Source organism: Elaeis guineensis, chromosome 8 (genome assembly GCF_000442705.2).
Source record: "Elaeis guineensis isolate ETL-2024a chromosome 8, EG11, whole genome shotgun sequence".
Classification (NCBI taxonomy): domain Eukaryota; kingdom Viridiplantae; phylum Streptophyta; class Magnoliopsida; order Arecales; family Arecaceae; genus Elaeis; species Elaeis guineensis.
Genome location: NC_026000.2, coordinates 70,984,182 through 71,011,803, shown reverse-complemented (window position 1 = coordinate 71,011,803; position 27,622 = coordinate 70,984,182).

Genomic DNA, 27,622 nt, shown 5'->3' with positions numbered 1-27,622 from the left:
CCGGTGTTGGGTATAAAGCCCCCCCCGGTCGAAGTTTATAAAAGACCGATCCCTCCAGGGCTTTTTCGGCTCCCGACCTTATGTGTGGCGTCTCTCCGAACACCCTCTACCGTCCGAACTTCTCCAACAATGAGTTCCTCCATTCGTCTACCGGGCTACCCCAAAAGCTCTCTGGGCCCTACTGTTTGCTGACCTTCTACAGTGACCAACTATCCTCCGAACTCCTTCCAGACTTCGTCAATATCCGAGCTTCTACTACGAGCAATCTACTCTGAGCTTCTACTACGAGCAATCTACTTCGAGCTTCTACTACGAGCAGTTCCAGCCGAGCTCCTGCGAGAGCCGAGCTTCTACTATGAGTGGTCTTCTCCGAACTCCTGCTGCGAGCGATCTACTGCGAACCCCTACAGCAGGCGATCTACCTCGGATCTCTATTGTAAGCAAATTCCATTTGGGCCTCTACTGTAAACAGATTTCTTCCGAACTTCCATTACAGGTAGACTTCAGCCGAGTTTTTTCGAAGTCGGATCCTGGACGAGCTTCTACCAGGGGGCAGGATCCATCGGCCAGGTTGTTACTCCGAGCTCCCATGATAACTGATCTTCGATCAAGCTCCAACAATAAGCGGCCTCCTTTCGGCCTCCCACGAGAACCGGACTCCGTTCGAGCTTCCACAGCGGATGGATTTCAGATGAGCTTTCGCAATGGACGGGCTCTAGCAGCTGGATTTTTACAATGATCGATCGCCCCCGGATCCCCCATACTCCTCCAGCAGGCGAGCCTCCCCAACACCATCCGAAGTCCACCATCGATCGACCTTCCGCCAAGTTCTTCATGAAACTGGATTTCTCTGGTGGATAATCTTCGAACGAGCTTCCACGCCAGGCAGATTTCAGATGGACTTCCCTAGCAATTGAGCTCCTATCAGACTTCGCCAACTGAAAGTCTTCATCCGAGTCTCTACAGTAAATGGTTCTCACCTGTAACCTTAGCACCCAAGGCCTCCGACCATAGTAGGCTCGTCAGCGACCTCGAAAACGTCCGAGCTTCTCCTGGATCGATGAGACAGAGAGTCATTCTGCTCCCTCAGACATCCCAGCCGAGCTTCAACTGACAAATCCGAACTCTCAGGCAAGCCACAACGAGGGCCGCTATCCTGCTCCACTCTCTGCAACAGATTCCATGCGGCTCCACCACTCTCTGGCAAGCCACGATGAGGGCCGCTCCCTGCTCCACTCTCTGCAATGGATTCTACACGGCTCCACTACTCTCTGGCAAGTCGCGACAACGGCCACCACTCCACTCTCTATAACCAACTCCACGTGGCCCTGAACGACCCCTGATGCCACTACTCTCCGTAACAAACTCTAGGCGGTTCTGAGCAGCCCACTACCAGGCGGTTACAGACATCGCTGTCAATCGGTTACACTCTCTGTCTATAAATAAGGACCCCCAGATACGTTCTTCTCTAAGCTGGTAACTCTATCTCAAAATTTTGCTAAAATTTTCTCTCAAGCACTCCATTTCTGTTGAAGCAGAGTGCTGACTTGAGCATCAGAGGGTCTTGCCGAAGCACCCCCACCTCCGGTTTAGACTTTCTTTGCAAGTCCCGACGGTGGCCGCGGACATCCCAGCTCTAGCTTCTCCGACTTCGATGAAATTCTGCACCAACACTGGGTATTGAGCAGAGACTCTAAACCCTAGGCGCAGACAAGGTTTAAATAGACCTTGCTGCGCCATGCAGTTCCACATCATTCGACCAATCAAAAAATTTTAATTAATTCTGAAAAAATTTTGATTAGTGGAGTGATGTCATCTGATCATATCAGATAAGAATCTCCATAATCCTCGTACTATTGGTGCCAACACTGGATAAGCACAGTGAGATTAGCGCCCCACAGTCCAAGTTGATCAAGGGATCAGAGTCCTCATCTCATGGGACTCTATCCTTATCCACTTGGGACGCACGTCATATCTGATTATGGTGCCCACATTGAGGGCTAATTTAGTAGGTGGACACTCTACTAAAACTCTCCAATGACCTCTTGCCAAGTGGCCTTCAGTCCAAGATCCATGGGTCAACGTTTGACCAATGTCTTAAAATGAAAATGGCAGGTGACATGAATTGACAGGTGTTGTCTTAAATTCATCTCATGAATTAAGATAAAATTTTTGTGAGCTAGACTAGCTCCAGTCAGACTGAGAAAAACCTTCTCAAAGTTCTCTGGGTGAGTCAAATCATATTTGGCTCAGTCGAGATAGAAAAAAATTACACGAGGACAAAGTTAGGCACAATTGTGTGCTAGAACGATTTCCTTGAACCTAATTGGATCTAATCCAAATCAATCGAATTGGGCTAGCTCAATTGATGATATCTAGACCCTAACTCTTGTTTGTGTGATCCAGTTAGGTTCATTTCTGTATGGTAATGAGACATGTCATGATCTCATCATCGATATCATCGAAACTCCTTTCGATGGACCAGAACTCTTCTGATTCAAATAATTAGAATGATCGATCATCAAGATCATTCTAATTACTTTCAAAATCCACTAGTGACACCTAACAGTATATGGTGGCAATCCATCAGAAATGAAGATGAACCTCTCGGTGTAGCTACCTATATGATTGAGTTCTTCTATCATGAGTCCCGACTGAATTAGGATTAAGGTGAACTCGTCAAACCCAACATCAGTCATATGAATCAATCGATCGATCCAAGTCTGATGTGAAACCTTAATGAAAAACTCTTTTCTATTATTTCACTCTGCCATGGCCATGGGCTTAAGAACTCGATCTTTCGATCATCATAGGACTACTCCTCTCATCTATCGAGGTTGATAGATCCCTTCTTGGTGTGATCTGGTTCCTACAATAAATATGCTACAGCCAACATACATCTCAGGGTTTCGAATGGCTAGGAGATCGAGTTAGGGTGTAGTCAAACTATAACACACTCAAGATGAACTATCGATGTACTTCAGGTCAAAGAACTAGACACACAGCTGCAGCATCGAGCTAGTCATCGATGAGAAGGTAGACTTCCTTATGACTGCTCGAGGTGATCATGCTCAGTACTCTTGTTCTCAACGAATATCTGTAGTCTCACTCTGGTGTCACTACACCGTAGACTCAAGATACATCTACCCTAAGAAAGCGATCGTACACCAACTTTTCGGATCGATCATCATCCTCGTGATGATCCTATGGTTAGGAGCTGTTTATGAGTTAGTTATATAAATTCATGCCTTAAATTTTTAACTCTTGAAAATATGAATTAACATTCCTACTAACTCAAAGGATATATCATAGACATAATGTACATAATATGATAGTAGAATAACCCTTTTATTTATTTATAGTCAAAATTATAAATTTATTCTTATATTTGTACAGGAATGTGTCAGTCAATCTGGCATCTAGGACACACATCTAACAAACTGATCTAATGCCAATTGGCTACATATCTAAGTCCCATCTTCTCAAGATGGGTTTCGATGTTGTGCTGGCCTAATGGCTTTGTCAGTGGGTCTGCCATATTATCTGTGGAGTCGACTCTCTTAACCTCGACATAATCTTTTTCGAGGTAATCACGGATCAGATGGAATCGCCGCTCGATATGCTTGGATTTTTTATGAGACTTTGACTCCTTAGCTAGGGCTATGGCGCCATTATTATCACAATAAAGAGGGATGGCATCCGATGACATCACTCTAAGCTCTGCGATAAACTTCTTGTACTAGAATGCCTCCTTCGCAGCTTTCGATGCAGCAATATACTCTGCCTCCATGGTGAAATCAGTAATCACCATCTGCTTGAAACTCTTTTAGCTAACTGCACCACCATTGTAAATGAATAGACTTTCAAATGTCGACTTTCAATCATCTATATCAGATATAAAGTCTGAGTCTGTAAATCTCTGAACCTGGAGTTCTCCATTCCTAAAGACTAGAAACATATCCTTAGTCCTTTCCAAGTACTTAAGGATACATTTCATAGAAGTCCAGTGCTCTTCGTCTGGATTCGACTGATATCTGCTTGTGACACTCACAGCATGGGCTATATCAGGTCGTGTACATAGCATGGCATACATGAGATTTTCTATTGACGAAGCATAAGAGATCTTACTCATGTGTTCAATCTCCTCAGGTGTGCTAGGGCACATCTTCTTGGAGAGATGAATGCCATGTCTAAAAGGTACTAAACCTCTTTTGGAGTTTTCCATGCTAAACCTTTTTAGCACCTCCTCTATGTACATCTTCTGTGAAAGTCCCAGCATCCTATTTGGTCTATCTCTATAGACCTTAATATCCAGTATAAAAGATACCTCACCTAGATCTTTCATAGAGAACTCCTTAGACAACCATATTTTGACTGAGGTCAACATAAAAATATCATTCCCAATCAGGAGGATGTCATCTACGTACAGTACGAGGAAGACAACTGCGCTCCCACTGATCTTCTTGATCATACATGGTTCCTCCTCATTCTTGATGAAACCAAACATTTTGATCACATCATTGAAATGAGTATTCCAGCTTTGAGATGCTTGCTTAAGTCCATAAATGATCTTTGCAGCTTGTAGATCTTGTAATCATCATCACTGGATGTGAAACCAAGCGGCTATTCCATATAGATATCTTCCTCAAGATATCCATTTAAGAATATCATTTTCACGTCCATCTGCCATATTTCATAATCAAAATAGGCTGCAACAGCAAGCAATGTGCGGATGGATTTTAGCATGGCTACAGGCGAAAAGGTATCCTGATAGTCAATGCCTTCGCACTGACTATAACCTTTCGCTACGAGCCTAGCCTTGAATGTCTCCACATTCCCATCTGCACCTATCTTTCTCTTGAAGATTCATTTACACCTAATAGGTACAATACCTTCAGATGGATCTACCAAGGTCCAGACTTGGTTTGAGTGCATCGAGTCAATTTCTGATCTCATTGCCTCTAACCATTTTTTGAAGTCGATATCTGATATCACCTCGTCATAGGTCTTGGGGTCATCACCATGAGTCCCATTTCTCATGAGGAATATTTCTTCTACTTCCTCTTGTATAGTACCTAAGTATCTTTCAAGAGGATGGAAAATCCTAGTCGATCTACGAGGTGGAAGAGGTTGTGTTAGGACTGGTTCTAATTGATTTGGTTCCTCAAGTTCTTTAGCTCATTGCTCTTGGGAGACATTCTCCTTGAGCTTAATTATTCTTCCGATGCCACCATCTTGAATAAACTATTTTTTAAAAAAAATAGTATGTCGATTTACAATCACATTATGATCTTTCAGAATATAGAAATAGTATTCTAATGACTCTTTAGGATATCCTATAAATCGAGCTCTAAAAGACCTGAACTCTAACTTGTCCACCTGCTGTCTTTTGACATGAGCCGGACAACCCCAAATTCAGAGATGACTCAGACTTGGCTTTTTACCATGGCATATCTCATATGGTGTGGTAGGAACGATTTTAGAGGGAACCCTATTCAATACATATATTGCTGTCATGAGACAATGTCCCTAAAGAAACTCAGAGAGATCCATGAAGCTCATCATGGAACGGACCATATCTAATAGGGTCTGATTCCTCCATTCTGAAACTCCATTGAGTTGTGGCGTTCCACGTGGAGTCCATTGAGAGACTATGCCATTGTCCTTAAGATAGTCTAGGAACTCCCGACTAAGATATTTGCCTCCTCAATCTGATTGAAGAACCTTAATGAGCTTTTCTATTTGTATTTCTACCTCATGTCTAAATTCTTTGAACTTTTCAAAGGCTTCAGACTTGTATTTTATAAGAAACACATATCCGTACCTAAACATATCATCGGTGAAGATAATGAAGTAGACATAGTTGCCTCTAGCCGGCTCATCAAATGGGCCGCATACATCTGTATGTACTAAGTCATGTAGGTCTGTGGCCCTTTCCCCATGTCCTGTAAAAGGGAGCTTGATCATTTTTCTTGAAGGTATGATTCACAAACTGGATATGACTCGAAAGTCAATGGACTCAATAGCCCAGATTTTTTCAATTTGTTAACCCTATCTTCCGCTATATGACCTAGCCTTAGGTGCCACAGATACCTATCATTTAGACTATCTCTAGGCCTTTTAATTCCCATGGCATTCACATTTTGCTCGATATGAAATACAAATACATCAATATGTAGCTGATAGAGATCATTAATAACAAAACTATTTGCAACTTTATTATTTTCATAAAATATGTTACAATGGTTCTTATGAAAGCTAATCACATAGCCTTCTTGTGCTAAACATGAAACAGAAATCAAATTTCTGCTTGCTGCAGGCACATAATAATAATCTCTAAGAACTAAATCTAATCCTAATGGTAATTGCAGAGGGTAGGTTTCCACGGCCATAGCAGCAACTCTTGCTCCATTCCCAATGCGTAGGATCATATCCCCATCCCTCAGCCTCTTGCTCTCCTCAAGACCCTGCATAGATGTGCACAAATGAGCACTAGAACCAGAGTCAAGTACCCAACTGGATGCAGAGGAAACCATAAGATTAGATTCTATAATGAGCATACCTCCAGAAAAACCATCCTTCTTGTTCTTCAGGGTGGCCAGGTACTGAGGACAGTTCTGCTTCCAATGGCCATCTGAATTGCAGTGAAAATATTTTTCCTTTTCAGTAGCCTTCTTCTTTGATTCCGTCTTCTTCTTCTTTCCATCTACCTTCTGCTTCTTTGCAGACTTCTTCTTCTTTCCAAAAGACTTTCTCTTGAAAGAAGTCCACTCTACAGTAAGGACTGAGTCTTTTGAACCTTTCAAAGAAAGCTCAACCGTAACCAACATGTTCATTAACTCAGTCAAGGTACACTACATCTTATGCATATGAAAGTTCATGATGAACTGACCATATGCATCAGACAAGGATTGAAGGATCATATCAATCTAAAAATCCTTGTCTAAGATAACATCGAGCTTCTCAAGTTCCTCAATGTCCTTGATCATTGACAAACAATGATCTTGGACTGACTGTCCATCATGCATTTTAGCCTTAAAAATCTTTTGACAGACTTGATACTTGGCTACGCGACTTTATTCACCAAATAACTCTTGTAGGTGAGCCAACATTTGGTGGGTAGTCATAATGCTCTCATGTTGGTGCTGCAAGTCATCAGACATGGCACCCAACATATAGTACCTGGCTTTGTTATCATCATCCGTCCACTTTTTCAGAGATGCTCTCTGTTCAGCAATCGAACGTGCTGGTATGGCAGGTGGGTCCTGGTCTAAGACATGAGTTAGTTTCTCGAAATTCAGAATAATTCTGTAGTTTCTCAACCAGTCCTTGAAATTAGGTCCAGTCAATCTGTGGGTGTCTAGTATTTTGGTCAGGGGGTTGGACGCAGACATGTTTCCTGTAGAGAGTCAAAAGTTTCTAGTTAGATTTTGTAATCATACTTAATCAATTTGTTTAGGAGTTTCATTTTTAAACAAATTAGGCTCCCACTATTTTTTCAGATCCCTACACTCCCTAGGTAGAGATGTGAAAATCTCTGTGATTAGTGATTTCTAGTGGGTGGTGTGATCTCACTGACTGGCTCACCACCTCACCTAACAATTATTGGTGATGGGTCAATCGATGAGTGGATAACTCTTGTCCAATGATTCTCTAATCATGGTGCATCCAAAACTTGATCTCTAATTCATGAAGCTCACCATGCCCGAAATATTGCTCCAATCTTTAGTTAAGTCAGACCCATCATTTGCATGAATTAGATTTCTGATTGGGTCCCTCACCGTATCCGAAATATTGAGCACAACCCATCCTCTAATCTATAGCATCCAATGTCTAATGGACATGGTTGCATCTTCTCGGTGCAACTGAGCCACTGTAATCAGCCAAGAACAATCAACCCCAGGAAGGGCCCGCGCATCCACAATGGTGGAAGACCTTAGACTTAATATTTTCTTAGGGAGATTTGATTTAGGTCTCATTAAACTTGACTTGACATAGTCATAACAATTATAACTAACCTAGTGACATGGGCTAGCTTGAATTGTTAGCCACCTCAAATCAGAATTGGATCGACACATATGACCAGGTAAGTGAGACCGATGGGAGGGATATGCAATTAACTTGACAAGAATGCATTCGAGTCGAGTAGCTCCCAATTAAAAATCAGTCGGTCGCATCTGCCCAACTTACCTTAGACACTAAATTATCAAAACAGAACCAATTGGGTTAGCCTACAATCCAAGCTCTAACCACTGAGCCAAATTAGGTCTTAACTTGATCGAGTCACATCTAAATGTGATTCGACTTTGACCTAGACTTAATCCTATTAGTCTGGTCAATTATTAGTTTTCATGATCTCACCTAACCAACTTTTGATTCGGTTTGATCAACCGCTAGACCTAATTGAGCTACCCAAGTTCGAACCCAATTTTATGAAAATGGCTTAGATCTGAAATTCTCAATTTTAGATCTAATTTAATTTCATAAGCTTAATTCATTAATTAAGTCTTGGGTTCATAAACAAAATATGTAAAATAAATCTTAGGGTTTCAAGATCTAGGATTTTGTAGAAAAGTAAATTTTGATTTCTGATTAAGGATGAACGCGCAGCACCCCTACACGCCATAAGAACACCCCATTGAATGGAAGGAGAGGGTCTTAAACCTTACTTTGTTCTTATGATTGGACGGCCATCAGAAACACCTTAATCAGAAATATTAATTTAACTACAAAATTAGTTAGATCTAAGTTACATATCACATATATAATTTCAGATCTAACTTATACATGCTTTGCATATATCTCATGTATTAAAATCTGATCTAATTAGCATACTTTCAGATCTAATACATCACATATAACATCTAAAAAAAAGATTTAAATTGAACTATTCAATATGAAATCTATTCTAGATAGTTACTAGAATAATTTTACAACTAGTCTAGGCATACAATAGATCAATCTTATGTATTAATTAAAATTTTATTTTTTATTTTTTGATCTGAATATAATATTTATAACATCAAAAAAATATAGAATAAATTAGATCTAATTTATATTTTAATCACATTAAAATATAAAACTATAAGACTATTCATAGATCAAACTACTTCTAGTCTAGTCATGCATCTCATACATGTTAGATCTACTTAGATTTAATTTTAAATTTTTTTAATTTCAGATCCTATCATATCTGATGTGACATCTGAAATCTATTAATATTAGTTAAATAAAATAAAAATCAGATCTAAATTAGATCTAAAATAGAGCCATCAACCTGGCTCTGAAGGAAAAATTGGTTGAAGGGAAAACCGGCTTTTTCCTTGTAGGATCTTCCAGATCTAATGAGATCTGGGATAGAATATTTCAAAAAAAATTATCCTATGATATTTCAGATCTAAAATCTATTATATTTAATTCTTATTATTTAATATTAAATCTAAAATTAAATCTAAAAATATGAGGAATAGAAAAATACATCTAGGGTAACTAGATTACCCTGTAGATGATCACAGCAATGCCCGAGGTTCTAAAATAGCCACGTAGTCGTCTGGCCTCTACCAATATCCACTCAAGTAAGATCTGGATCATATTCTCCTTGCAAATCTTGGCTCCAAAAATCAGATCTGAATCTGATCTGAAAGATCTTCAAAAGATCTTCTGAAGCTGGAGTAGCAGTTTCTCAACAAATCTCTGTAGCCTTCTAATCAAAGAGCCACCACGCCTTGGACAAGCACCAGATGGACACCCAACCTCTTAGACGTGAAGAGGGGAGGAAGAGGAGTAGAGGGGGTATAGAGAAGTAGAGGGGTTTCAGGCTTTTGCTAGGTATTGAGTAGAGACTCTAAACCCTAGGTGCAGATAGGGTTTAAATAGACCCTGCTGCGCCATGCAATGCCACATCATTCGACCAATTAAAAAATTCTAATTAATTTTGGAAAAAATTTGATTGGTGGAGTGATGTCATCTGATCATATCAAATAAGAATCTCCATAATCTCTCCTACTGTTGGTGCCAACACTGAATAAGCACAGTGAGATTGGCACCCCACAGTCCAAGTTGATCAAGGGATCAGAGTCCTCATCTCATGGGACTCTATCCTTATCCATTTGGGGCACACGCCATATCTGATTATGGCACCCACATTGAGGGCTAATTTAGTAGGTGGACACTTTACTAAAACTCTCCAATGATCTCTTGCCAAGTGGCCTTCAGTCCAAGGTCCATGGGTCAACGTTTGACCAATGTCCTAAAATGGAAATGGTAGGTGACAGAAATTGGCAGGTGTTGTCTTACATTCAACTCATGAATTAAGATAAGACTTTTTTAAGCTGGACTGGCTTCAGTCAGACTGAGAGAAACCTTCTCAAGATTCTCTGGGTGAGTCAAATCATATTTGGCTCAGTCGAGATAGAAAAAAATTACACGAGGAGAAAGTTAGGCTCAATCGTGTGCTAGCATGATTTTCTTGAACCTAATTGGATCTAATCCAAATCAATCAAACTGGGCTAGCTCAATTGATGACATCCAGATCCTAACTCTTGTTTGTATGATCCAGTCAGGTTCATTTTCATATGGTAATGAGATATGTCATGATCTCATCATCGACATCATCGAAACTCCTTTCGATGGATCAGAACTCTTCTGATTCAGACAATTAGAATGATCGATCATCAAGATCATTCTAATTGCTTCTAAAATCCACCAGTGATACCTAGCAGTATATGGTGGTAATCCATCAAAAATGAAGATGAACCTCTCGGTGCAGCTACCTGTGTGATTAAGTTCTTCTATCATGAGTCCCGACTGAATTAGGGTTAAGGTAAACTCTTCAAACCCAACATCAGTCATATGAATCAATCGATCGATCCAAGTTCGATGTGAAATCTTAATGGAAAACTCTTTTCCATTATTTCACTCTGCCATGGCCATGGGCTTAAGGACTCGATCTTTCGATCATCATAGGACTACTCCTTTCATCTACCTAGGTTGATAGATCCCTTCTTGGTGCGATCTGGTTCCTACAATGAATATGCTACAACCAACATACACCTCAGGGTTCTGAATGGCTAGGAGACTGAGTTATAGTATAGTCAAACTATAACACACTCAAGGTGAACTGTCGATGTACCTCAGGTCAAAGAACTAGACACACAGCTGCAGCATCGAGCTAGTCATCGACGAGAAGGTAGACTTCCTTATGACTGCTCGAGGTGGTCCCACTTAGTACTCTCATTCTCAACGAATACCTGTACTTTCACTTTGGTATCTCCACACCGTAGACTCAACACACATCTATTCTAAGAAAGCGATCGTACACCAACCTTCTGGATGGATCACCATCCTCGTGATGATCCTATGGTCAGGAGTTGTTTATGAGTTAGTTATGTAAATTCATGTCTTAAATTTTTAACTCTTGAAAATATGAATTAACATTCCTACTAACTCAAAAAATATATCACAGACATAATGTACACAATGTGATAGTAGAATAATTTTTTTATTCATTTATAGTTAAAATTACAAATTTATCCTTACATTTGTACAGAAATGTGTCAGCTAATCTGGCATCTAGGGCACACATCTAACAAAAGGTACATGCTATCACTATGATAAGGATGGACACTGAAAAAGAAATTGTAAGGAATACCTTGCAACTATTTAATATAAGAAAGCAAATGTTGCGAAAGATTTGTATATAATACAAACAAACTTATCATTCAGTACTTCAATTTTAGATTCTTGGATATTGGATACCGCCTGTGGCTCACACCTTTGCAAATTGTTGCAGGGTCTATGGGAAATAAGGAGTTTGAGTAAAGGTGACTTCGAGCTGTTCAACGCTAGTGGAGAGTCCATTCAGACGAAAATCGTGGGAACCAAGATTTTGAAGTTGTCTTCGGGCAAAGTTTTGGAATCGATGATCTGTAATTATATTTCAAAAATTATTAGAAATATTATTTCTGTACCCTTATTATTAGTACAAGATTTTGAAATAAAAGCTAAGAATAATGGTTGTTCTATCTATTTTTCTAATGAGTTTTATGAAAATACTTTTGTTGATAATGGTCTTCTATTTTTATTACTTAGTGATAATGTACTTCATATTGATAATATTGGTGCAGAATTCTATCGAGATCGGAGAAGCTGGAGCTGAGATGACTGCGGCCGCCACCGGAACCTACAAAGAAAGTCTAAATCAGAGTTGGGGGTACTCCAGCAAGACCCTCCAACGCTCAAGTCAGTACTCTGCTTCAATAGAAATGGAGTGCTCGAGCAGAAATTTTTGCAGAGTTTCGAGATAGAGTTACCAGCTTAGAGAAGAATGTGTCTGGGGGTTCCTTATTTATAGACGGAGGGTGTAACTGCCCGACAGTGACGTTTGTAACCATCTGGTAGTGGACCGCTCAGAGCTGCGCGGAGTTTGTTACGGAGAGTAGTGGTGTCAAGGGTCGTTCAGGGCCATGTGGAGCTCGTTGCGGAGAGTGGGGCGGTGTTCGTTGTTGGGACTTGCCAGAGAGTGGTGGAGCTGCATGAAATCCGTTACAGGGAGTGGAGCAGGAGGGAGGCTCTTGTCGTGACTTGTCAGAGAGCTCTGATCCATCGACTAGAGCTCGGCTGGGACATCCGATGAAGTGGAATGGCTCTCTATTGTTGATCTGGGAGAAGCTCGGATGTCTCCAAAATTGCTGATGAGTCTACTGTTGTCGGGTGGCTTAGGCGCTGATACTACGGGTGGGAGTCACCTGCCACAGAAGCTCGGATAGAAACTTTCCGTTGGCGAAGCCTAGTAGAAATCCGATCGTTGGAGAAGTCCGTCTGGGATTCGCCCGATGTGGGAACTCACCTGAAGATGATCTGTTGGGGAAGTTTGATTTTATGAAGGATCTGGTGGAGGGTCGGCCGATGATGGACTTCGGATGGCATTGGGGAGGTTCGGCCGACATCGGAGGCGATCGATCGTTGTACGAATCCAGCTGATGGAGCTCGATCACTGTAGAAGCTCATCCAATATCCAATCCGCTATGGAGGTTCGATCGGAGTCTGGTTCTTGTAGAAGGCTGGATGGGAATCATTTATTGAAGAAGCTCGGCTAAAGCCCGCCTGCGATAGGAGTCCGGAAGAAATTCGTTCACAATAGAAGCTCGGATGGAGGCTTACAGTAGAGATCCGATGTAGACCGCTTGTAGTAGAAATTCAGAGTAGGTCGCTTGTAATAGAAGCTCGAAGTAGATTATTTGTAGTAGGAGTTCAGAGTAGACCGTTTGTAGTAGGGGCTCGGATGAAGTCTACCTGCAATAGGAATTCGGGGTAGAGGTCCGGCTCCCGTAGGAGCTCGAATAAAATTAGAAAGGCGGTCGACCGTCGTAGAAACATGGGTGGAGTCGGGTTGCTGTAGAAATCTATCCTTAAGGAAGTTCGGCCATGGATGAAGTCTGAGAAATTCGGATTGGAATCTATCATGGCTGGAAGAGATCTGGAAGAGGTCCGGAGAACAGTCGATCATTGTAGAAGGTTGGTAGATAGTGAAGCCCGGAGAGCATTTGAAGCAGTCTGGTGGATGATTGAAGAAGTTCGTCGTTGGAGAAGTCTGGAAGGGCATTATCATAGCTCAAACAGTTGGGAGAGTTTAGAAAAGCACCGCACAAGGTCGGAAATTCGGCTGCCGGAGAAATACGAAAAGATGCCGCACTAAGCCGGAGGGATCTCGGGAGAGTTGGCCTCTTATGAACTTCGGCTGGGGGTATTTTATACCCAACACTAGTTCCCCTACTTTCAAATTCGAGTTTCGAATGAAGAAAGTACAGAGGAATTTTCACAGTCGAAGTTGCTCCCTCGATTTTCGTGCTTGACGGTTGCCAGATATTTGACTTCGGCATGCTGGTACCGGAGTCTTTTCGAAAAAGATTTCTTCTTTTTAGAATTCCCACCAGGACATGGCTCTAGGTACGGCGTAATAATGACTTTTCCAGCCACCTGTCGTTTCCAATAGCCTGTCAAGGTGGGTGAGACACGCGGCGAATACAGACCGGCCAACGGGGATCCGAAATCATAAGTGCTTCGGATCCCGGGGTCTATTTAAACACGTTCTCCTCCTTCATAGGTTTCACTTTGCTTGAGCGAATCCCTTGGTTCCCCTCTTCTTCCTGAGAGCTCCAGTTTCCTCTAGCATCCTTTCCGGCCTTAGGCATTCATCGAGTCGACCTCCATCGTTCTCGTCATTCCCCTGTGCTCCTGGGGTTGATCTAGGTTTGTTTTGGAACTTCCTGTTGTTTTTCTATCCTTCCTTCTTCATATTCTGTTTATTTAGCTTTCTCAAGGGCCTGTCTGATATTTTTCCCAATTTTTTGAGATTTTTGTGGCTTCCGTCTGATCCAAAATGTCCTCTGATATCTCCTCCTCTAGCAGTTCTAGGAGTTCGTCAGCCCCACTTCTCTATAGTACCGGTACCGTAGACGAACCCGTAGCTAGGACCGAACCTTGTCCGGCCTTTGCGCCGGACACCATCCCCAGTTCCTTGACTCTGGATGAACTCTCACTGATAAGGATTCACTATGGAGTTCCTCCGGAGTTTGAGCTGGAGCTTCCCGGGCCATCTGACCGGGCTAGCACCCCTCCTCCCGGTCGCTTCTGTCTATACCAGGAGGCCTTCCATGCTGGACTTCTGCTCTCGCTGCCGTCCTTTGTTGTTGCTCTCTTTCATTTTCTGAACATTTCTCTAGTTTCTATCATGCCGAACTCCTTTAGGTTTTTGATAGGGTTTATTTCCCTTTGTAGTTTAGCCGAAGTTCGGCCGACTCTTTCTTTGTTTAGGAACTTTTACACCTTCAAGCGCCATCCCTCGGCAAAGGATTGGTGATACTTCTCCCCCCAGTTCGGTAGAAAGGGGTTGCTGAAAGGCGCCCCCTCTTCTATCCATAACTGGAAGGAGAGGTTTTTCTACGTCCGATACCCAACCTTAGAGCTAGGGTTACCCCCTTGGGGTTCTCTGAGGGATTTCGCCCGTCGGGCCTCTAGCCTGAGAAGGGACGACCTCGAGATCTCAAAAAAACTCGAGGTCTATCAAGCTCCCCTCCTCCTCGAACTTCTGAGGGAGCAACTTTTGTTCAATGTCGGCCTGAGCCCCCTTAACCCTGCCGGTATCTCTCCCCTTTTTGTTTCTTTTTTCTTCTTCTCTCTTTTTTTTTTTTGGGTACTTCTCCTTCTTCTTGTTCCATCTCGAAGCCATGCTGATCTTCTTTTATCGCAGACATGGATGCAAGCGTGGCTCAAAGAATAGCCCAGGGTCTCAAGACCCACAAGAGAAAGGATGCCTCAACTTCAGGGTCGGTGAAGAAAGCCAGGATAGAGGGGACAAGCTCGGCCGCACCTGCTCCGACGCCCATCGCCGTCGAAGTCCCCTCCGATGAACCTGAAGTCCCCCGAACCCTTTCACAGAGCCCCCCGGTCGAGGGTCCCGAGAGGATACCTGGGGTCGAAGGGCGGAAGAGGAAGAAGACCCTAGCTCGGAGGAGCCGTAGTCGCAAGATCGCCGTTGAGGGGGCCAGCAGCTCCAAGGAGGACATGGGGGACAATCCCTTCAACAATAGGGACTTAATAAAGAGGCTGGTCGAAGGGTGCATTCTACCCGAGGTCGTTGAAAGGATCGTCCTTGCCGATCCCGAGCTGGAGTTTGGGACTCCCTGGGATCCTTCCTCGAAGTAGGTTAACTCACCCTTTTTCCTCCTCCTTGCCTTTTTATTCGACTTAATCTTCAGCCTCTGTATTGACTCCCCGACCTTTCATGCAGATCGGGCACCAGCTGGTCGCCAACGTCGAGGCGGTGAAGATCGCCAAGAGGGAGGCAGCTCGGGCAGAGGAGGGCCGCCTAGCCGGGGCCACCCGTCTTGAGGAGAAGATCGCCGAGGTCCTGAGCCTTCAGGAGGTGCTAGAAAAGGAGGGACAAACCTCATCCGATCTGAGGACTATCTTGGAGGAGGAGAAAAGGAAGGCTGAGGCCGAGGTCTCCGCATTGAGGGCGTAGGTTTTCGAGTGGAAGGAGCAGGCTTTCAAATTGAAGGAGCAGGTTTCCGAGCTGAAAGCGCGGATTCCATCCCTGGTCTCGGAGGCAAGGGCTCAAGCAGTGTAGGAGTTCAAAGGCTCCTCCGAGATGGAAGATCTGAAGGTCCAGTTCGGCCAGGATGCCTTCATCAAAGGATTTGAGCTCTGCCAAGAGAAGGTGGCTGGGAGGTTTCCCGAATTGGATCTCAGCTTCCTGAGCGTGGCGTCCGATGATGAAGTCAGACCATCTGACGTCGCTGCCGATCCTCTTCCAGCTGGGACCTCATCGACTGTTGTGGCCACCTCTGATGATCTTCCGGGGATGCCGACCCCCTCTACTTCTACCCCAGAGGTCCGAAACCTCTAGTTTTATATTTTTTCTTTATGGTGATTGTTCCTTCATTCTCTTGTACTTGAAGTTTATTTGATCAATGAAGTCGGATTTGTCTTTACGGAGGATCCCCCCCTCTCTTTTTTTGTATCTTTTTTCTTCTTTTTATCTTCTGGCATTAATTTGAGTCATGGCACTCTTGTCCTCCAACGACAGTGTCCTGCCGAAGCTCTTCCCCTGTCGGAGGGTATTCCCTTGAAGTCGATGATACGAGACCTTCAAAAGAAAGTTCATTAGTTGACAAGAAAATCCAAGAGACTGGAAGACGAACTTCGCCGACTGAAGGAGAGCCATTCAGAGGTCACCACGGAGGCTACTCGATTTTGGGACCTCCACAGGAAAAGTCTCATGGAATACACCAAAAGGAAAGCTGACTTCATCACGGAGCTTGAGGAACTCTGGAAACGTGCCAGCGACCGATCGTGGACTCAGGCTTCCAAGATCATCTCCCTTAAAGTCGAGCTGGCGGCCGCACGAGAGAAGATCGACTGGCTGGAAGGGAGCTCATCCTGGCTCTCAGTCCGGACTGACCGCAATCAAGACTAGTCAAAGAGTTTCTCCGACCTTCAAAAATAGCTGCAGGATGCCGAGGCAACTTACAACACCCATCGAGTTGGCTGGAGCAGACAAGTAGAGGACTATCGAAGGAGGCTCCAGACGGCAACTAACGAAGTTGCCCGCCTTCAAAGGCGGTTGTCCGAGAGAGTCTAGCTTGTCCCTGCACAAGGTTCTGATGAGCTTTGCTCCTTGAGAGGGACTATGGCAGAACTATCCATAGCCCTTGGGTGGGAGGAAGCCGAAGTACGATAGCTGAAAGTTCAGCTGGTCCACGAGCAGCAGGCAGTCAAGGATGCCGAGGCGGAGTCTGAGGTCTTGAGGAGGAGGCTTCGAGAGTCGAAGGACGAGCGTCGGTGATTCCACCGGATGTTCAGGATATGTTGTTGAAAAAGATGGAGCTAGAAGAGGAAGTCAAAAATTTGAGACAATCCATAACGGGGGCTGGAACCGAGAGCTCGAAATCAGAAGAAACTGGGCTTCCTTAGAGCCTCTTTTCCTTTTCTTCTTCCTTATCTTTTTATTTTTTGGTCTTTAAGGCTTTGTAATGAGTACTTCACCAATGAAATGTGAATGAAATCATTTATTACCTTGCCCATTCTGGTATTGAATGGTTGTTTACCAAACTCCATTTGTCTTCCATCTTGTTTGACATCGACGTAGTTTGTAATCCCTTGCTGATTCTTATGTTGATTTGTCGTTCATCGAACTTCTTCTGTCTTGTTCGTTGCCGACGTAGTTTGAAGGTTCCTGGTTGCCGTCATGTCGATTTGTCCTTAGGGACTAGAGATTTTCGACAAGGGTTTTCTCTCTCGTCAGGATGAGGTCCCTTGTGCCGTTGATGTGGTTCATTTTTTGCCTACCGCCGATGTAGTTCGTCGCCTTTTCTTTTCGTCTCCCCTTTTCTTCTGTGCTTGAGTGAGGGTCTTCCTTCTGCTCTTGACAGGACCGTGAGAGTGTGGAGGAGCCATTGAGGAAGCTTTCCTCCTTGTCGATCAACCGAGTCTTTGTTTGCATCGGGACGAGGTCCTCCCCTCATTCCCGACAGTCGGTTTCAGCTCGTGTCAGGATGAGGTTCTCCTCCTGTTCCTGACAAGACTGTGGGGGCACATAAGGGCCGTGGTGAGGGCCTCTCCCTCCATCCGATCTTTATGAAATCGGGCCTTCGACTTTGCTCGTGTTAGGATGAGGTTCTCCTCCTGTTTCTAACACGACTGTGGGGGCACATAAGGGCTGTGGTGAGGGCCTCTCCCTCCATCCGGTCTTTATGAAATCGGGCCTTCGACTTTGCTCGTGTTAGGATGAGGTTCTCCTCCTATTCCTAACACGACTGTGGGGGCACATAAGGGCCATTGTGAGGGCCTCTCCCCCATCCAATCTTTAGGAAATCGGGCCTTCGACTTTGCTCATGTTAGGACGAGGTTCTCCTCTTGTTTATAATAAGGCTGTGGGGGCACATAAGGGCCGTTGTGAGGGCCTCTTCCCCCATCCGGTCTTTACGAAATTGGGCCTTCGGCTTTGCTCATGTTAGTACGAGGTTCTCCTCCTATTCCTAACAAGGCTGTGGGGGCACATAAGGGCCGTTGTGAGGGCCTCTCCCCCCATCCGGTCTTTATGAAATCAGACCTTCGACTTTGCTCATGTTAGGATGAGGTTCTCCTCCTATTCCTAACAAGACTGTGGAGGCACATAAGGGCTATTGTGAGGGCCTCTCCCCCCATCCGGTCTTTATGAAATCGAGCCTTCGATTTTGCTCATGTTAGGATGAGGTTCTCCTCCTGTTCCTAACAAGGCTGTGAGGGCACATAAGGGCCGTTGTGAGGGCCTCTCCCCCCATTCGATCTTTAGGAAATTGGACCTTCGACTTTGCTCATGTTAGGACGAGGTTCTCCTCCTGTTCCTAACAAGGCTGTGGGGGCACATAAGGGCCGTTGTGAGGGCCTCTCCCCGTATCCGATCTTTAGAAAATCGGGCCTTCGACTTTACTCATGTTAGGACGAGGTTCTCCTCTTGTTCCTAACATGCTTAGTTTCATTTGTATGGGGGAGTTATCTCCCATCGTTATAAGCTCATACCAAAAGAAAGAATGCACAAATATGAAGAGAATTTTCATTCAGGGCAAAGTTGTTGGTAATACATTCGTAGATTTTTCAAACTCTATAACTGTGAAAGGTCTGCTCCTCGTCGGGGTTCCCCCGAGATGGAGTTGATGATCCCAACTAGAGGTCGATCTTCTGGCTGCTCCTCCCTCCTTGGCGGTTCTGGCTGCGGTAGGGCCCTAGGCCGATCTTCTCTTCCCTCAGGTCGGCGTCGAATGAATCTGTCAAGTCGACCTCATCTGATAAGCTCCTCGATCTCATCTCGGAGCTAAAACATTCCTCTGTATCATGGTCGTGGTCACGATGATAGAGGCAGAATTTGTTCGGATTGCATTTTTCGAGGTGCGAGCGCATCCTCTCTGGCCTTGGGAGCTGCTCCCTGACCTCCATCAGCACTTGAGTTTTCGATGCGTTGAGAGGGGAGTAGCTACGGAATCTCCCAGGAGGAGAGTCTCATCGAACTCGACGGTCCGGACTTCTCTGTTTATGAGCTCGGGGAGGAGTCCAGGCACGCCCATGCTCGAAAGGAGTTTGAGAGCGTGGCCGAGCTTAACTCGGCCCTTTTTCGACTGCGGGTTTGCTCGAGTCTCCCACCTGCCGCTCTCTCGCAGTCTCCTCGTCCTTCATCTTGAAGGCTTCTTCCGGTCGGACATATCCTTCGGCCCGAGCTAGCAAATCGATGAAATTTCTGGGGTACTTCTTTTCCAAGGAGAACATGAGGTCGTTCTTCTGGAGGCCGCCCTTCAGAGCGACCATCGCGATCGATTGGTCCAAGTTTCAGACCTCCAACGCAGCGACGTTGAAGTGATTGACATAAGCCCGGATGGATTCTTCCTCCCTTTGCTTGATGTTGATGAGGGACTCCGAACCTCTCCGGAGACGTCGGCTGCTAACAAAATGAGCCGCAAACTGGTGGCTCATCTGATCAAAGGAAAAAATGGTACCCGACTTCAATGCTGAGTACCAGTTCCTTGCTGCTCCCTTCAGGGTGGATGGGAAAGCTCAACACAGAATGGCGTCTGGCGCGCCATGGAGTAGCATCATTGTCCGAAAAGCTTCCAGGTGGTCGATCGGGTCCGAGGTCCCGTCATAGCTTTCGAATTGGGGGAGCTTGAAGTTTGCTGGGATTGGTTCCTGCATGATCATTTGAGAAAAAGGAGGGTCTGTACAAATATCCTCACCATAAGCAGGGGGAGCGTGGCGGAGTTCTTCAATCCGTCGGTTCATCTCCTGGAGCCTTCAATCCAAGAAGTCCTCATGACTGTGGGTCTCGAGGGTCTTCGGGCAGAATGGAGGTAGAGATCCTCCGGGAGTAGAATCGTGATTGAACTGAGGGCTCTCCACCCTCGGGTTCGTCTTTTCGGGAAAGACGGGGCGACTGGCCCAAGTGGCCCGCCCTACCATCGGATTTTGGAATTCCAGCGACGTTCTCTCTAACCACACCAACGCCTGTGGCTGTTGTTGCTGTTGCATGGTCTGCACCGCTTTAGTGAGGCCCCTGACCTGTTGAACCAGCAGGTTGAACTGCTCCGCTCCGACCGTCATTGCCGGAGGAGGAGGAGGAGGAGCCTGGAAAATTGGAGGTGAGGCTGGAGCCTGAGATTTGGCCGCGGAGGCCGTGGATCGCTTGGTGGATGCTCTACGGGGAGGCATCAAGTAAGGGTCTAGTAGAAGGAGAAGAGAATGTCGGAGAAGATGACCGGAATCGGTCCCGTTGAGTACTCCTTTAAGAACAAGGGTACTGCAAAGACACACCCCCTTCCTCTAGCGCCAATTCTGTTGGTGCAGAATTCCATCAAGGTCGGAGAAGCTGGAGCTGAGATGACCGCGGCCGCTGTCAGGACCTGCAAAAAAAATCTAAACCGGAGTTGGGGGTGCTCCGGCAAGACCCTCTAATGCTCAAGTCAGTACTCTGCTTCAACAGAAATGGAGTGCTCGAATGAAAATTTTTGCAGAGTTTCGAGATAGAGTTACCAGCTTAGAGAAGAATGTGTCTGGGGGTTCCTTATTTATAGATGGAGGGTGTAACTACCTGACAGCGACGTCTGTAACCGTCTGGTAGTGGACCGCTTAGAGCCGCACGGAGTTTGTTACGGAGAGTAGTGGCGTCAGGGGTCATTCAGGGCCACGTGGAGCTCGTTGCAGAGAGTGGGGTGGTATCCATTGTCGGGACTTGCCAGAGAGTGGTGGAGCTGCATGAAATCCGTTGCAGGGAGTGGAGCAGGAGGGAGGCTCTTGTCGTGACTTGTCAGAGAGCTCTGATCCGTCGGCTGGAGCTCGACTGGGACATCCGATGGAGTGGAATGTCTCTCTATTGTTGATCTGGGAGAAGCTCGGATGTCCCTGAAGCTACTGACAAGTCTACTATTGTCGGGTAGCTTAGGCGCTGATACTACGGGTGGGAGTCACCTGCCGCAGAAGCTCGGATAGAAACTTTCCGTTGGCGAAGCCCGGTAAGAATCCGATCGTTGGAGAAGTCCATTTGGGATTCTCCCGATGTGGGAACTCGCCTGAAGATGATCCATTAGGAAAGTTCAGTTTTATGAAGGATCTAATGGAGGGTCGACCGGTGATAGACTTCGGATGGCGTTTGGGAGGTTCGGCCGACATCGGAGGCGATCGATCATTGTAGGAATCCAGTTGATGGAGTTCGATCGCCGTAGAAGCTTATCCAATATCCAATCCGCTATGGAGGTTCGGTCAGAGTCTGGTTCTTGTAGAAGGCTGGATGGGGATCATTTATTGAAGAAGCTCGGCTGAAGCTCGCCTGCGACAGGAGTCCGAAAGGAATTGTTCACAATAGAAGCTCGGATGGAGGCTTACAGTAGAGATCCGATGTGGATCGCTCGTAGTAGAAATTCAGAGTTGGTCGCTTGTAATAGAAGCTCGGAGTAGACCATTTGTAGTAGGAGTTCAAAGTAGACCGTTTGTAGTAGGGGCTCGGATGAAGTCTACCTACAATAGAAATTTGGGGCAGAGGTCCGGCTCCCGTAGGAGCTCGGATGAAATCAGAAAGGCGGTCGAACACCGTAGAAACATAGGTGGAGTCGGGTTGCTGTAGAAATCTGTCCTTGGGGAAGTTCGGCCATGGACGAAGTCTGGAAAATTCGGATTGGAATCTATCATGGCTGGAAGAGATCTGGAAGAGGTCTAGAGAACGATCGATCATTATAGAAGGTTGGTAGATAGTGAAGCCCGGAGAGCATTTGAAGCAGTCCGGTGGATGACTGAAGAAGTTCGTCGTTGGAGAAGTCCGGAAGGGCATTATCATAGCTCAGACAGTTGGGGGAGCTTAGAAAAGCATCGCACCAGGTCAAAAATTTGGCTGCCAGAGAAATCCGAAAAAGATGCCGCACTAAGCCGGAGGGATCTCGGGAGAGTTGGCCTTTTATGAACTTCGGCTGGGGGTATTTTATACCCAACAGATAATATGAAGAAAAAGAAGAGAGAGGATGTGAATGTCACATATCTCTGGCACTACTGACTTGGTCATATAAATGAGTCAAGAATCAACAAGTTATAAAAATATAAATTTTTTGATCTTTATGATTTTGAATCATATAGAACTTGTGAATCTTGTTTCATGGGTAAAATGACCAAGACTCCATTTACTGGATGTGAAGAAAGGGCGAGTGATATTTTGGATCTTATATACATTGATGTTTGTGGTCCAATGTCGACTCAAGCCAGAGATGGATACTCCTACTTCATCACATTTACTGATCATAAGTCTAGGTTTGGATATGTGTATTTAATGAAATATAAATTTGAAGTCTTTGACAAGTTTAAAGAGTATCAAAGAATGGTTGAGAAATAAACTGGTAAAAATATTAAAGCTCTTCAATCTGATCGAGAAAGAGAAAACTTGACTAGCGAATTCTTTGATTATTTAAAATAAAATGTATTCTCTCTTAGTGGATATCTCCTTACACTCCATAATTAAATGGTATTACAGAAAGGAGGAATCGCACCTTATTAGATATGGTGCAATTCATGATGTGTTTCATGGATCTTTCGATCTCCTTTTAGAGATATGCTCTAGAGGCCGTAGTGTATGTTTTGAATAAAGTACCATCAAAGTCTGTCTCTAGCACTCCATATGAGATATGAAAAGAGAAAAGATCTAGTCTTAAACATCTTAAGATTTGGGGTTGCTCGACTTTTGTAAAAAATATTGATGGACATAAGCTTAGTGCTAGATTAGAAAAATGAGGATTTGTGGGTGATTCCAAGGAGAGTATAGGATACTACTTCTACCACCCTACTTAACAAAAGATATTTGTTGGTAGGCATGCTATTTTTTTGGAGAAAGAATTTATCCAAAAAGGGGGCAGTGGGAGGTCTGTTGAACTTGAAAAAGTTCAAAACCTACAACCTATCTAGAATTCACAAGCTGACTCTCAACCAGATGTGTCCATTGTTGAGGCATAGCCACTACACATACCTCCTCTCTGAAGGTCAAGTAAAGTACATAATGTACCACTCAGGTATGGATTTGTCATTGAAAATGACCACACATCTCACATCATTGAGAATGACAATCCTACGACTTGTTCGAAAGCTATCATGAGTAGTGACTTTGACAAATGGCTCAAAGCCATAAAATTCAAAATGGACTCCAGGTGTACTAACCAAGTTTGAACTTTGATTGATGCGCCTGAGGGTGTGACTCCAATAGGCTACAAATGGATCTTCAAGAAGAAGATTGGAGCAGATGGCTAGGTACAAACCTATAAGGCCATGCTAATGGCAAAAGATTTCAGACAAAAATAAGGTGTTGATTATAAAGAAACCTTTTTGCCTATAGCCATATTTAAATCTATTCAGATTATGCTTGCTATTGCTGCATACCATGACTATGAGATCTGACAGATGGATGTCAAGACTGCCTTCCTTAATAAAAATCTTGAGGAAGAAGTCTATATGACTCAGCAAGAGAGATTTATCTCTAGTAGGAGAGCAAATCAAGTATGCAAACTAAATAGATCTATTTATAGATTAAAGCAAGCATCGAGGAGCTAAAATATCCATTTTATTGAGATAGTTAAATCATTTGGCTTTATCAAAAATGTGGATAAACCTTGTGTGTGCAAGAAGACTAATGGGAGTGCTGTTGTCTTCTTGATCTTATATATGGATGCTAAACTATTCATTGGAAATGATATCCCTATGTTGCAATTGATCAAGACATGACTATCACAAAAATTTTCTATGAAAGACTTGGGTGAAGATCCTATATACATGATATAAGGATCTATAAGGATAGATCAAAGAGGATGCTTCGCTTATCCCAGTCTAAATACATAGACCTTGTGTTGAAGAGGTTCAACATTGAGGGAAGTGAAAGAGGTTACTTATCTATGGGTCATGGCATACAACTCTCTAAGAAGATGTCTCCTAAAATACCTGAAGAAAGAAATAGAATGAGTTCTATTCCTTATGCTTCGGTTATAGGATCAATAATGTATGCTATGCTGTATACCAGGCCTGATGTGGTTTATACCTTGGACATTGTAAGTAGATTTTAGGCAGATCCTGAGGAGGATCATTAGAAAGCTGTGAAAAATATACTCAAGTACTTGAGAAGGACTAGAGATATTTTTCTCATATATAGTAGATCTGATTTAAAACTAAAAGATTATACTGACTTTAATTTTCAATCTGATCCGGATGATAGCAAATCCATATCTGGGTATGTATCACCCTGTATAGTGGAGCAGTAAGTTAAAAGAGTTCCAAACAGCAAACTGTTGCTGACTCAGTTACTAAGACTGAGTACATTACTACAAGTGAGGCTGCTAAGAAGGCCATCTGGATAAAAAAGTTTATCTTAGAATTGAATGTGGTTTCAGAGATTGAACAACCAGTGCCCCTTTATTGTGACAATACTGGGATCGTTACTGAAGCTAAGAAACTGAGGTTTCATCATAAATCCATACACATCCTAAGATGGCTCTACCTCATTCGGGAGATAGTTGAAGATACGATGTGATCATGGAGTGAGTTGATACTAAGAATAATATAGTGGGCTTGTTCACTAAGATATTATCATTATAGTAGTTTGATCGTCACCTTGATTGCATGGGCTTCAAGTATAGAGGTGATTGGCTTTAGTGCAAGTGAGAGATTGAAAGAATAATGACCAACAAGCCAATCATATATGAAATGTGATGGGATATTTTTCTATAGTTTATCTTTCAAACTCATATACTTGACATTGTTATTTAATAAAATAGGTTTTTTCAATTTATTATATTGTAAGATTTTAGGGTGGGCATGCACAGCGGAAGCATAATAGATTTTAAAAATTTTAAATTATAAAATTTTAAATATTAAACCCATAAACTAGCATCTTCTTGATGATTGATAATCATATATAACATATATTCAAAATTAAATTCAAGCTATTGAAGAATACCTGCAGCACTTAATCCAAATTCTGGCAGAACCTCCACCAGGCATCCAAGTGTTCGCCCTCCAACGATGATCCACACAAGGCTATGACCAGAACACCAACTCTTTGGAATGATTCCTCCTCCAAAATTCTCACTCTGAGAATTTTCTTGGGCACCAGGACCTCAAGACCCTTTTCTTCTTCTCCTAGCGTTCCTATCCCTATCTTTTTTCTCTTCTTGTCTTCCTTAATTCTCTTCCTAGGCTCTTGTCCTAAAATCAAACTTGTCCTTACTATTTTTAGACTTATCCTTACAAGAGAAGGAAGAGACTAATTGGACAATAGAAAGAGTATGTAAGAAAGAAGAGATAAGAGCAACTTTTTGAATGAATCAAATCTCCGACGCAGCCCCCTTTAAATAGTTAGAGATGGGGTGCCTTCGGGAATGATTCGTGCCCCCTCCATGCACCATCTCACATCCATCAAAAAATCTCACACCCCCTGATGAATTCTCATATCCATCTGAAAGATTTTGACACATGGCAATCTTCAAAAAAAGATCCAAGAGATGCTTCACGCAGAAGGACTCTTCAAAATATTTTTCTCGATGATTCTCTGATGCATCACGCAGCTTCCCATGGAGTAATATTTCTCCACCACCCATCAGTGATTTTTGGCCATCCAATGGACCAAAATGAAGGTGCTAACTAGCTGATGGTGTGAAAAAAATATGAAATTAAAATGTGGCATGACACTTGGATTAGAGTCCTTCACAAATTGGACTCTTGGTTAGATGCATGGATTAGACTGGCAAGATTTCCAACTTCAACCAATTTCCATGATTAAATCAGAAGGTGTTTTAACCTTAAAAAAAATTTTTGCACTCAAAATTAAGTTAGAAATTACTTTTTTTTTTTTCATCATGGAACATTGGATAAGCTTAAGGAAGGGGCATCCCATCTCATAGGACATGAAATCTGTTTCTGTACACAAAGACTGCACCCATGTACAAGAAAATTTTTGACGTGTGGGGACCTAGTTTCTTGACTCTAAATTTTTGATACATGTAGCCAAGGGCTGACCCAACTCAAACCTAAAATTGGTTTGAATTAATTTAGCTTTAATTATCCCAATTTGGAATCAATTTCGAACTTGATTCGTAACAGGGAGCTCATTTTCACAACATATGCTACCATGTCTATTTTGCAAACATGATCTAATCCAATTAGACCCCTGATCAATTTTTTTTTATGTGTGATATTGGGTTCCATATCTAACTAGTAGTGGGCCCAACTATAAGTCGATCTAATTTGATTATAATTTAATCTAATCGATCTAGATCCAATCGAGCTAACCTAATTTCAGCAATTAGAACTCTTTCTAATTTATGATCGAATTAAACTCTTTAATTTGATCAAATCTACAAGACAAGATTGATGTTTAGTAATATATCATATCTATCTAAAAGATATAAAATTTTGATAAAAATATCAAAAATATCTTTCAGTGGAAAGTTACCATGCAATTCGATCCTTCGATCACCCTGCATCTCGAATATAACTTTGGATATGAAATGATGTCAAATCCAATATCATATTCATATTTCTCTCAATCTTAAATAGTGATTTGATTAATAAAATATTAAAAATATTTTCTAATTTTTATTCTACTTTGATCAAAGACTTTTTGAATTATCAATCGATCAGAGTAAGTAGGATGCGATCTCCTCTTACCAGGAGTGATCGATTCCATATGGACCTACTCATAACTTTTATACATATCTTACCATATCCAGAATACCCCGTACATGACTTAGTCATAAATGAGTATAAACCAAAAATATGAGTTCATGTATACAAGGTTCTATGGTAGTCTCAAGTCAAAGGATTACATGCACAACTTCCACTATAAGAAAACATCTTTTGACGGGTAAGTAAATTTCATAAGATGTTTCTTAAGTCAGATCAATTCAGTGAACTCATTCTCTAATGAGCACCCACTTCGTTGTATTAGTGTCTCACACAAGTGGCTTATGAGATTAGCCATCCTCTCCATCGAGCATACATAAGAAGTGCTAGTCTATCCGAAATATTGATCCTCTGCTCAATGCTCCTATGACTAAGAATATTCTAAATTAGGATT